This window comes from Cenococcum geophilum (genome assembly GCF_001692895.1).
Source record: "Cenococcum geophilum 1.58 unplaced genomic scaffold K441scaffold_4, whole genome shotgun sequence".
Classification (NCBI taxonomy): Eukaryota; Fungi; Ascomycota; class Dothideomycetes; order Gloniales; family Gloniaceae; genus Cenococcum; species Cenococcum geophilum.
The window spans coordinates 3,492,581-3,502,409 of NW_027137562.1; positions in this window are offsets into that span (position 1 = coordinate 3,492,581).

Below are 9,829 nucleotides of genomic sequence, written 5' to 3' on the forward strand. Positions count from 1 at the left end.
TGTGTTGTAGGCCGCGGAGAGAGGCTATATAGTAGTAGTAAAAGCGCTACTTAAGAAGGCTAAAATTAATACCTAGAATAGGATTAGGGTAACGGCGTTATACTAGGCGGCGCGGAAGGGATATAGGGCAGTAATATTACTTCTATTAAAGAACGCAGCTAATATTAAAGTAAGAGATAAATATAGTGGTATACTATTAGCCTAGTTAATTAAAGGCAGGTTTAAAGCGGGTATTAAGATATTACTTATAAAAACCTTAGAGGTAGACCATTAGTATACGCCCATAAGTATATTAAAGCTTAAAATAGGCAAATTTCTCTATTGACTTAATAGCTAACGCTACCGTCTTTAGCTGTTATAGGTGTTACGGACGCTTTAAGTACGATATTACAACTACTTAGAAAGGAGTCAAAAGAAGCTAGTTAGTTAATTTAGGCACGGTCTAAGATAGAGCTAATAGAGCTATGTGACGAGGAATAGTAACTAAGGTTATATAACGTAATCTATATAATCTATATAATCTATATAATCTATAATGGAGCAAATAAAGCACACGTACCTTACGTACTAAGGGGATTTCTTAGGAGTACGGTTGTATATTTAAGAGACCACAGTCTCTACCTAAATAGTTCTCTCCTTTATAGTAAATCTCAGAATATAATTAGAGTTAATCTATTAGGCAACTACTCTATTAGTTATTATTAAGTTGTTAACTTCTTATTTACCTATATACCCAGCCTATTAATAAGTCCACCATAGTTCCTGCTATAAGGCTTCGTTATATATTTACTACTAGGGTTATAGTATTAATAAAATCAAACAACATGCCACTAAAAGCACTAGCTATAACGCTATTAACGGTGGCAACTACTTTAAGGTTAGGTAACGATACTAGTATAGCAAACACTAACTTACAGCAACCTATAATAGTTGGACAGCTATAAGAGATAGTTAACCAGTTAACGGAAAATAATATAATATTAGAAAATAGGATTAACGGGATAGGAGCAGTAAAGATTAAGCTACTATTAATTAAAAGGTACTTAGGGGAAAGATTAAAACTTAAAGGATTCCTTATATAAATACACTTTAAGGTTATATAAGAAGGGGTAAAGCTACTAATACCTATAGATCGAATAGTATATATAGGACTATTCCTATTAGGAAGGGCACTTAAGTAGTTTAAGCCTTACCTTACGGAAATATAAGCGAATAGTATAATAACCACTAATTAAAAAGTATGGTTTATATTTATAAGCTAGGAAGGGTTTACAGAATGACTTATATAGATATTTGGAGACCTAAAGGCAGTAACTATAGCGGAAAGAAAACTCTAAGATATTATGCAATAAACCTTAGCAATTAAGTATATAACGCAATTCTAAACGTTAATAATATAAGTTAAGTGGAATAATAAGGCGCTTATAGCATAGTATAAGTAAGGACTTAAGGCTAAAGTCTAGAATATAATTATTCTAATAGAAGATACGGAAACCCTACGGGAGTTAATAAATTAAGTAATTAAGATTAACAATTAGATCTACTAAAGGGAATAGGCTAAAAGAGGCTAGGATAGAGTTTTATAGTTATATAAGACGTAAAGCACGCAACAACTAAAGCTAAGTTAGAAACTATAGTATGGCGTAAAGCCGATAAACCTAAGCGGTATTAAAGAAAACAGGAAATAGAATAAATAACTATAGAAACCTAAAGGATAAGGATTAAGTAATTAAAGGTTTAAGTAGTAGAGGCCAAACTAGGGATTTTAGTAGCAGAAGATGTTCAGGCGGACTTTATAGTAAGAAAAATGGTTTAAAGAAGGAGCTTACATAAATTGCAGAAAATAAGGTTATTACGTTAGAGACTATAGAAGTGGTTAGAGTTACTATATAGATGATATATACGTATAAAGGGATAATAATATACTATAAGGAATAAAAGAATATTTAATTAAAAGTTTTACGTTTTATTATAATAACGCATGCTAAATTTATAAGGATGCTAAGTATGGCGCAAGCTATTAGCAATAGAAGCTATATTTAGCGGAATATAAAGAAACTAACAAACTAGTTTACAGATCGGATATTAAGGACGATAAATTTAATATAGGCGAAACATTTTATAATAATAAGGTAATAAGGGCGGCTTACTAGAAATATATAGACCTTAAAGATATTATATAAGAGGCAGAGGATAATTCCACTATAGAATAGGGAATATTAGTTAGAATTAAGACCCCACTAAATATAATATCTATCGCTTCGCAAGACATAAGAGAAGTAGGACAGCGAACTACTTTAGCACTCAATAAAGGCAAAAGGCCAAAAGCTTAAGATTCTTAAGATAAGATACGAGACGACTAAGATTCTTAAGACGAGATAAAGTAAGCTTAAGGACCTATAACGGACAATAACTAATAGAGCAGAGCAACGGCTTAGTTTAGTAATATATAAATAAGCTTAGGACGAAGTTTCCTAAAGGTATAAAATTTTTAAAACGAAATAAGTAAGATTTAAGACTCTCAAGACAAGATAAAAACACTAAGTAAGCCTAGTTAGACCAAGGCTAAAGTAAAGCTTAAGATAGAAGCGAGCTTAGAATTAAGAATTTTATAAAACTAAGAATTTTAGAAGCAAATAAGGACTACTAAAGAAATTACAAGCAAGATTTAGCAATAGGATTAAAATATTAATACCAAAATTAAGAAGTAAGAAGACTTTAAGGATCTATCTATAAGACGCAAACTAAAAGAAACCATAGAAGAATTTAGGTAAAGAATTATTGTATAGTAAGAACAGAAACTAGATAAAAGATCTAGTATATTAGGACGTATAAGGGACAGAGAGCTAATATAAAGAATTACTAATAGGCCTAGAGCAGGTATACTAAAAGCTAAGTAGCTTACTAAACTAGAAAATAAAGAGGATTTAAGGATTCCTACTAGGTTTAAAAAACGATATATAAAGGGCTGTTATAACGCAGTAATAAGAAGATACTTCCTTACGGATAAGCCGTATATACTCTAACAGCTATACTAAAAGTGGTATAGGCAACGATATAATAATAAGTAGGAAGATTTCTATATATAGTTAGATAAACGAGTTATCTAGGACCACCCGATTATAGAGAAGGCCATAACTTATATTAAAGGAGCCTTAATTATAACGTTAAAGGATCTAGAGAAATAATTAGAGGACTAGAGAANNGANNAACGTATNTTANTACCTNNNAATAAAGTTATAACGTTTAGATTAGTATAATAAAGGTTTAAACTTAAAGATAAAAATAAGTTAAGAGTTAACCTAAAGCACCTAGCATACTATACGCTATTATAAATTATATGCGTGGATAATATATATAAAATATATAAAAATCTAAAAGAAAAAAAATTAGAAATACCCTATAAGGATATATTAGGCGCCAGATAAGTAATAGTATAAAAATGCTAAGTATATATATAGCTGGCATCTAATAGAAGCCTAAGAGGAAGGAGATTTAATACTTTAGCCAGGAAGATTTCTTATAGAAGAATACCTAAACAAATAATAGTGGTGAGAATACCTAGAAAATACGTATCTATAGTATATTAAAGATAAGAAGCGAACTAGGTATTAGCTAAAGAATAAGCTAAGTATAACAGGATTAAACAGCTAATAGTTAGGAAAAGTAGAGGCCTATAAAACTAGAGGAAGCTAGTAGTAAAGCCTTAAACCCTTAAAGGAATTTAAGGACAACACCTAAATTTATAAGTTAATTGGTAAGATTAATAGTTTAAAGCGCTAATAGATAGTGGAGTAATACGGAACTATATTTTATTAGTAGCAGTTAAAAGAATAGGATTATCTTATAGATAAAAGGAGCAATTTTACCTATTAGTTACGATTTTAGGAGATCTAATAGCCTATAGAGGAGGGATTATTAATCTTAAAATAGGACCTATTTAGATAACTATTAAAGGAAGATAAATTAAGATATCTTTTAATATCCTACTATTAGAACGGGATAAGGCAGTATTAGGGATGCCTTAGTTACAGAAATATAATCTAAGAATTAATTAGGTTATAGGTTAGGTTAATATTAAAGATACTTAACGCCGTAAGGCGTGATAACAAACTAAGTTAGTATAGTATTAAGTTGGAGTAATATATAAAGAAACTAAGTAAGGCTTAAGTTATATACTAAAGAGATACTATAAGTATAGCAAGAAACTATAGAGCCTAAAAAGTAAAAAGCTGGTAAATTATATAGTATAGGACTATAAAATAGAGTTAAAACCAGAAATAAGTCTAAGGTTTTTTCTAACCTATAAGCTTACTTAAGAAAAGGTAAGTGTACTTAAAGAGTTTATCTAAGAAAACTTACAAAAGGGATATATTAGACCATTATAGTTATTAGTGGGTTATCTAGTACTATTCGTACTAAAGAAGAATAAAAAGCTTAGGTTATGCATTAACTATAGGCAGTTAAATAGCATTACTTAAAAGAATAGGTATCCTTTACCTTTAATTAGTAAAATCTAAGATCGGATAAGTAACGCGCAAATCTTTATAAAGATAGATCTAAGATAGGCGTACTATTAAATTAGAATTAAGGAAGATAATAAATAGAAGGCAGCCTTTAGGTTATAAGAAGGACTATATAAACCATTAGTTATGCAATTTGGATTAATAAATATACCTATAACATTTTAGAAAAGAATTAATAGCGTATTAGGAGAATACCTTAATAAGTTTGTTATGGTATACCTTAATAATAATATTATCTACTTAATAACTAAAGAAGAATACGGGGAATACGTTAAATAGGTTTTAAAGAAACTATAAGAAGAATAGATACTAGTAGTAATTAAGAAATACAAGTTTTTTATAAGGAAGACCAATTTTATTAAATTTATTATTAAACTAAGTTATATTAGTATAGACCTAAAGAAAATTAAAGCTATAGTAAGTTAATAAGAACTAGAGAATATAGCGCAGTTAAGTTTATTCTTAGGGTTTTGCAACTACTACCAAAGGTTTATAGTATAGTAGTTAAAGAATATTAAACCATTTACTAGGCTTATAAAGAAAGAGGAACTATAGGCATAGAAAGATAAATAAAGGAAGTTGTTTAAAGAACTTAAGGAGTTATTTACCTAAGAGCCAATCCTTAAAATCTACTAACTAAGACTAGACACAGTTATAGAAATAAATATATTAGACTACGCACTAGGAGTATATTTACTATAAAAGTATAAGAACGCATAGCACCTAGTAGCATACTATAATAGAAAGATAACACTATTAGAGTTAAACTATAACGTTAATAATAAGGAGTTATTAAATATAGTTATAGTACTTAAGAAATAGAGAGCATTCTTATAAGGTATAGGGAAACTATTTATAGTTAAAACGGATTATAAGAACTTAATAGGGTTCCTAATAATAAAGGAACTTAATTATAGATAGGTTAGATAGGCGGAGATGATTACAGAATACTATTTTAAGATTTAGTATATTAAGGGAACTAAGAATATAAAGGTAGATGCACTTGGTAAAAAGGCTAAACTATAAAATAATAAGAAACTATTAGGAGTAATACTACGCAGAAATAAGGACGGATTAATTAGGTATAATTACCCTAAACTAGTAGCAACTTAAGAGGATAATAAACTAGAAAGAGTCTTTTTATTTTTATTTTTTTTATTTATATCCATTGTATTATACTACGTACAATACTACGCATGTAGCCTTAGGCTATGGCGCTATAGTTCTATATTTATAAATCCTTTCTAGGCAGCTTAATATGTACTAGTAGCTATATCCGTAGTTTATAAACCCCTAAATTAGAAGTTTATAGTTTCCTAGTAAAATACTAAGATACTATAACTATTATTAATTCTATTTATCGCCCGATTCGGTCCCTTTTTAGGTCTATATAGGCTTCTACCTTTTATATATAGGAAAAACCCCCTAGGGGGGAAAACCTAGGTATATCCTTTTAGCTAGTTTTACGCGCTCCGCCTTCGCCTAGCCTGTATACCTTTATATAATGTCTACCTTACGTACCATACTTTTAAGGTATCTTGGAAGATCTAGGGGGTAGTAGGAGGGTTTAGTAATTCGCCGGTGTGCCACCTTTAATTAGGTAGGGGGTGTCCAGTCTCTAAGGGACTGGAAGGGGGCGTATCCTTTAGTGTCCTCCTGCTGGATCTCATTTGCTATCTGGAACTGCTAAAGGACTCCTTAGCTTATAAGCCATTGTGCTGCTTTATATAGACCCCTGCTTATAGAGAGCATTTAGGTAATATTATTTATGCCTGCTTTAGCAAACAACTAATCTTTTATAGTGCGTTAGTTGCAGAATAGTAGTACATGGCGTACTGACTGTGTAGGCCATCCGCACGTATAGTGTGGCGTAATATTTAGGATATGGATGCTTGCTAGCTATGCATTTAGCCCTAGGACCTCTATCCTTAGTAGGAAGGCGGCTGTAGATTCTGCCTTCGTCTGTCCTTTATATAGGGGGAGAGTTAGTATTATCTATGGGGTGATCTATATGGCTACCCTCTGTGTTTTTGCCGCCTTCTTTTATCATTGGTTCCACTTAATATCTACCCATCTTGCGATACATATAGTAGATCTCTACTTATGCTAGTGGCCTCCTATCCTCTGCTGCTGTAGTAGCGCTCCGCCGGCGTGGCGCTGGGTCTCCGCTTAGTGTTATAGTAGCTCCCGTATTTCCTGTTCTTTCTCTGCCGCACGTAGGCGGAGGGCTTCCTGGCTTGTGAGCTTGGGCGCGTTACCCCTCCGGGGGGCCCTTACTCCTCGTATACGATTAAATATTTGGCGTATATCCTTCTCCACTAGGTGGTCTTATACTATAGCTGCTCTCTATATGGTAATTATGTCTGTGTATATGTTTAGTAGAGGTACTACTACTTCGCGTTCTAGTGCGGCACGTAGTGTCCTCTTATAGGCCCCTGTGATTCTACATAGGCATTGGTTTTATAGTTTAACTAGTGGCTCTAGGGAGCTTTTTGCTAGTGGCTTGCCTTTTAGGTCCACGCCCCAGATCTAGGCGCCGTATAGCATTATTAGCCTTACTATAGCTGTATATAGTAGTCGTGTACGTCTAAATAAGGGTCCCCAGGTTGAGGCTGTGATACGCGATATCGCTGCGAATGCTGCTGCTCCCCTATGAGTCGCTTGTGTGATATACGCATTCCAGTTTAGTCTAGCGTCCACCCATACCCCTAGGACCTTAAGGGTAGCTTTTGGTTTTGCTTCGCAGCCCTAGATGCTTACTATTAACGCTAGGTTATTATTCGCCCTCCTTTTCCTTGTAAAATGGATAAGCTAGTATTTATCTAGTGCAAATTTAGCGCCATGCCGTTTTGCCCATGCGACGCACCTATTATACGCCTAGTTTAGTCTAGTACAGTTTTCTGCTGCTGTGTTTCCCCACATAATTAGGTTTATATCATCTATAAATCCTAAGGCTACTATTTCCTAGTTACTCTTAAATATCTCTAGTAGCTTAGATATAAAGAATAAGAATAGAATTGGCGACAGGGGCGACCCCTATAGAATGCCTGTAAGTGTTAGTATTAATTCGCTTTTATAGCCCTTAAACACTATCTTAGTAGTACGCCCTATTAGAAAGGCTTATGTAAACTTGACTATCTAGTCTAGTAAACCCTTCTTTCTTAGGATCTATAGGAGTCTCTTATGCGATACGTTATTAAAGGCTCCACTTAGGTCTAAGCTAAGTATAAATACTACGCATCCTAGGCGGGCTTACCACGCCGCTTAGACGCTGGAGGTAATTAGGGAGAGGGCTGAAAGGGTTAATCGCTTCTTTCTTACGCCTATTTGTATCTATAGTAGTAGTTTTTACTCCTCTGCGGCGTTTTATATGCGCTCTATAACTATCTTTTCTAAAAGCTTTCCTAGCGTATTTTTAAGGGCGATTAGTTGGTAGCTTCCTAGGAGAGAGTAGTCCTTTTTATTTAGCTTTCTTAAGACGACTATAGTTGTTACTTTACAGCAGTCTAGTAGTTTGCCTTTGTATAGGTAGGTGGTTGTAGTATTTACTAGTAGTATTGCTAAGGCTTCTAACGCAGCCTTGATTGCCTCGTTTGGGATCCTGTTTAGTCCTGCCGCTTTGCCTATAAAAAGCTTCTAAATAGCTTCTTTTATATCCTTTGTTAAGACTATCTGGCTTATCTCTAGGGGTAGGGGGTAGTCTTAGTTGCTGGTGTTCTGTAAGTCTGCTTAGCCTACGCCTAGGAAGAACCTCTCTGCTAGTATTCTTGTTTTTTCCCCATTATTATTTGTGTACTAGTTATATACTGTCCAACGTAGTGTAGGTAGGTAGGGGTCCCCTAGCGTTTCCCCTGCGGCTCGCCTACTTTACTTTAATATTCGCCAGAGTCCCTAGTTATATGGCTTAGTAGGGTTTAAAGTAATTTCCTTAAGGAACCGGCGCTAGCTATTTCTGCTCTCCTTCCATATTGTCTTCTTAAGCCTATTCTTTAGGGCTTTATAACTTTATTAGTAGTAGACCTCGCCCGTTTTACTGTACTGTTGCCTCGCCCTCCTTAAGCCTGTAAGTATCTACGCTACCTCTAGTGACCATTTGCGCCAGGCGTATTTACTAGGCTAGGCTATTAGGCAGTACTTGTCTAGGTAGTTACTTATAGTCTTCTAGATATCCTCTAGCGTTACCTGAGGTATTATTGCTAGCCTATTAGTAATTTCCTAGATATATTTTTCCTGATCGAGTTTCTAGATGGCGTATCTCTGGCGGGTTTGTTACGCTAGTGTATTAACGTTAAGGGTTATCCGTATAGGTATATAGTCTACAGTTATTACCCATATATTCTCTAGCCCGTAGAAAGCTAGCCGGTTTACTAGTGCTTTATATATAAATATAAGGTTAATTATGCTCTCTTAGGTTCCTCTTTTCTAGATAGGTTCGCCTATTAGGGTGGTTAAGGCGAGGCCTCGCGTTTCTAGTTTATTAAGCAGGTAAGTTGCCTATGCTTCTACTGTAGCCTGCTGTCCTCCCCATGCTATATAGTGTGTATTAAAGTCCTCTAGGACTATTATCTCGCCTTCTGCTATATTAATTGTTTATTAAAGTAGCCCCCACGTGGTTATCTAGGGCCTATTGTCACTTAGGTTATAGACATTAATTATACTAATTTAGCCCCTATTTGTAGCTATTTATAGTTTAGCTATATTAGGGCTAATAGTATAATAGCTCCAGGCCTATATATTAATATATTAGCTGATTAGAAAGCATACGCGGGTAGACGGGTTTAGTTCATATAGGAGGTAGTATCCTTTTAGTTAGTACATTTTATGGGTTTGTTTGTTATACGTTGGCTCCTATAGGGCTATTATCTAGTATTCTTCTAGGTCTAGGCTGTTAAATAAAGAGCGTGTTGCTCTATAGTTTGAGTGTCTATAGTTATATTATATTGTTGTTAATCCTTTTATAGTTTATCTAGTGACTTATAGGCGTCTTCTATTTATATCTAGGGCGTTTTACTTAGGGCCGCTATAATTAGGATTCTTTGTTAGGATGGGTCTCTAGCGGCGTTAGTGCTGCCTTACGGGCGTCCTACGGCTCGTTTTGCTACTAGTTAGGCAGAAGCTGCTCCTATTAGGGTAGGTATCCTAGTTCTCTTCCGCTGTTTAATTATCTAGCCACTATTATTTACCCTACTTATCTCCTTCTCCTTATATGCGTTTCCCTAGAGCGTGGCTATAATCTAGTGCAGTTAGGCTTATCTTGTCCTAGTAGCTTCTAGGTACACCTAGTAGGTTCTATATTCCGCCTT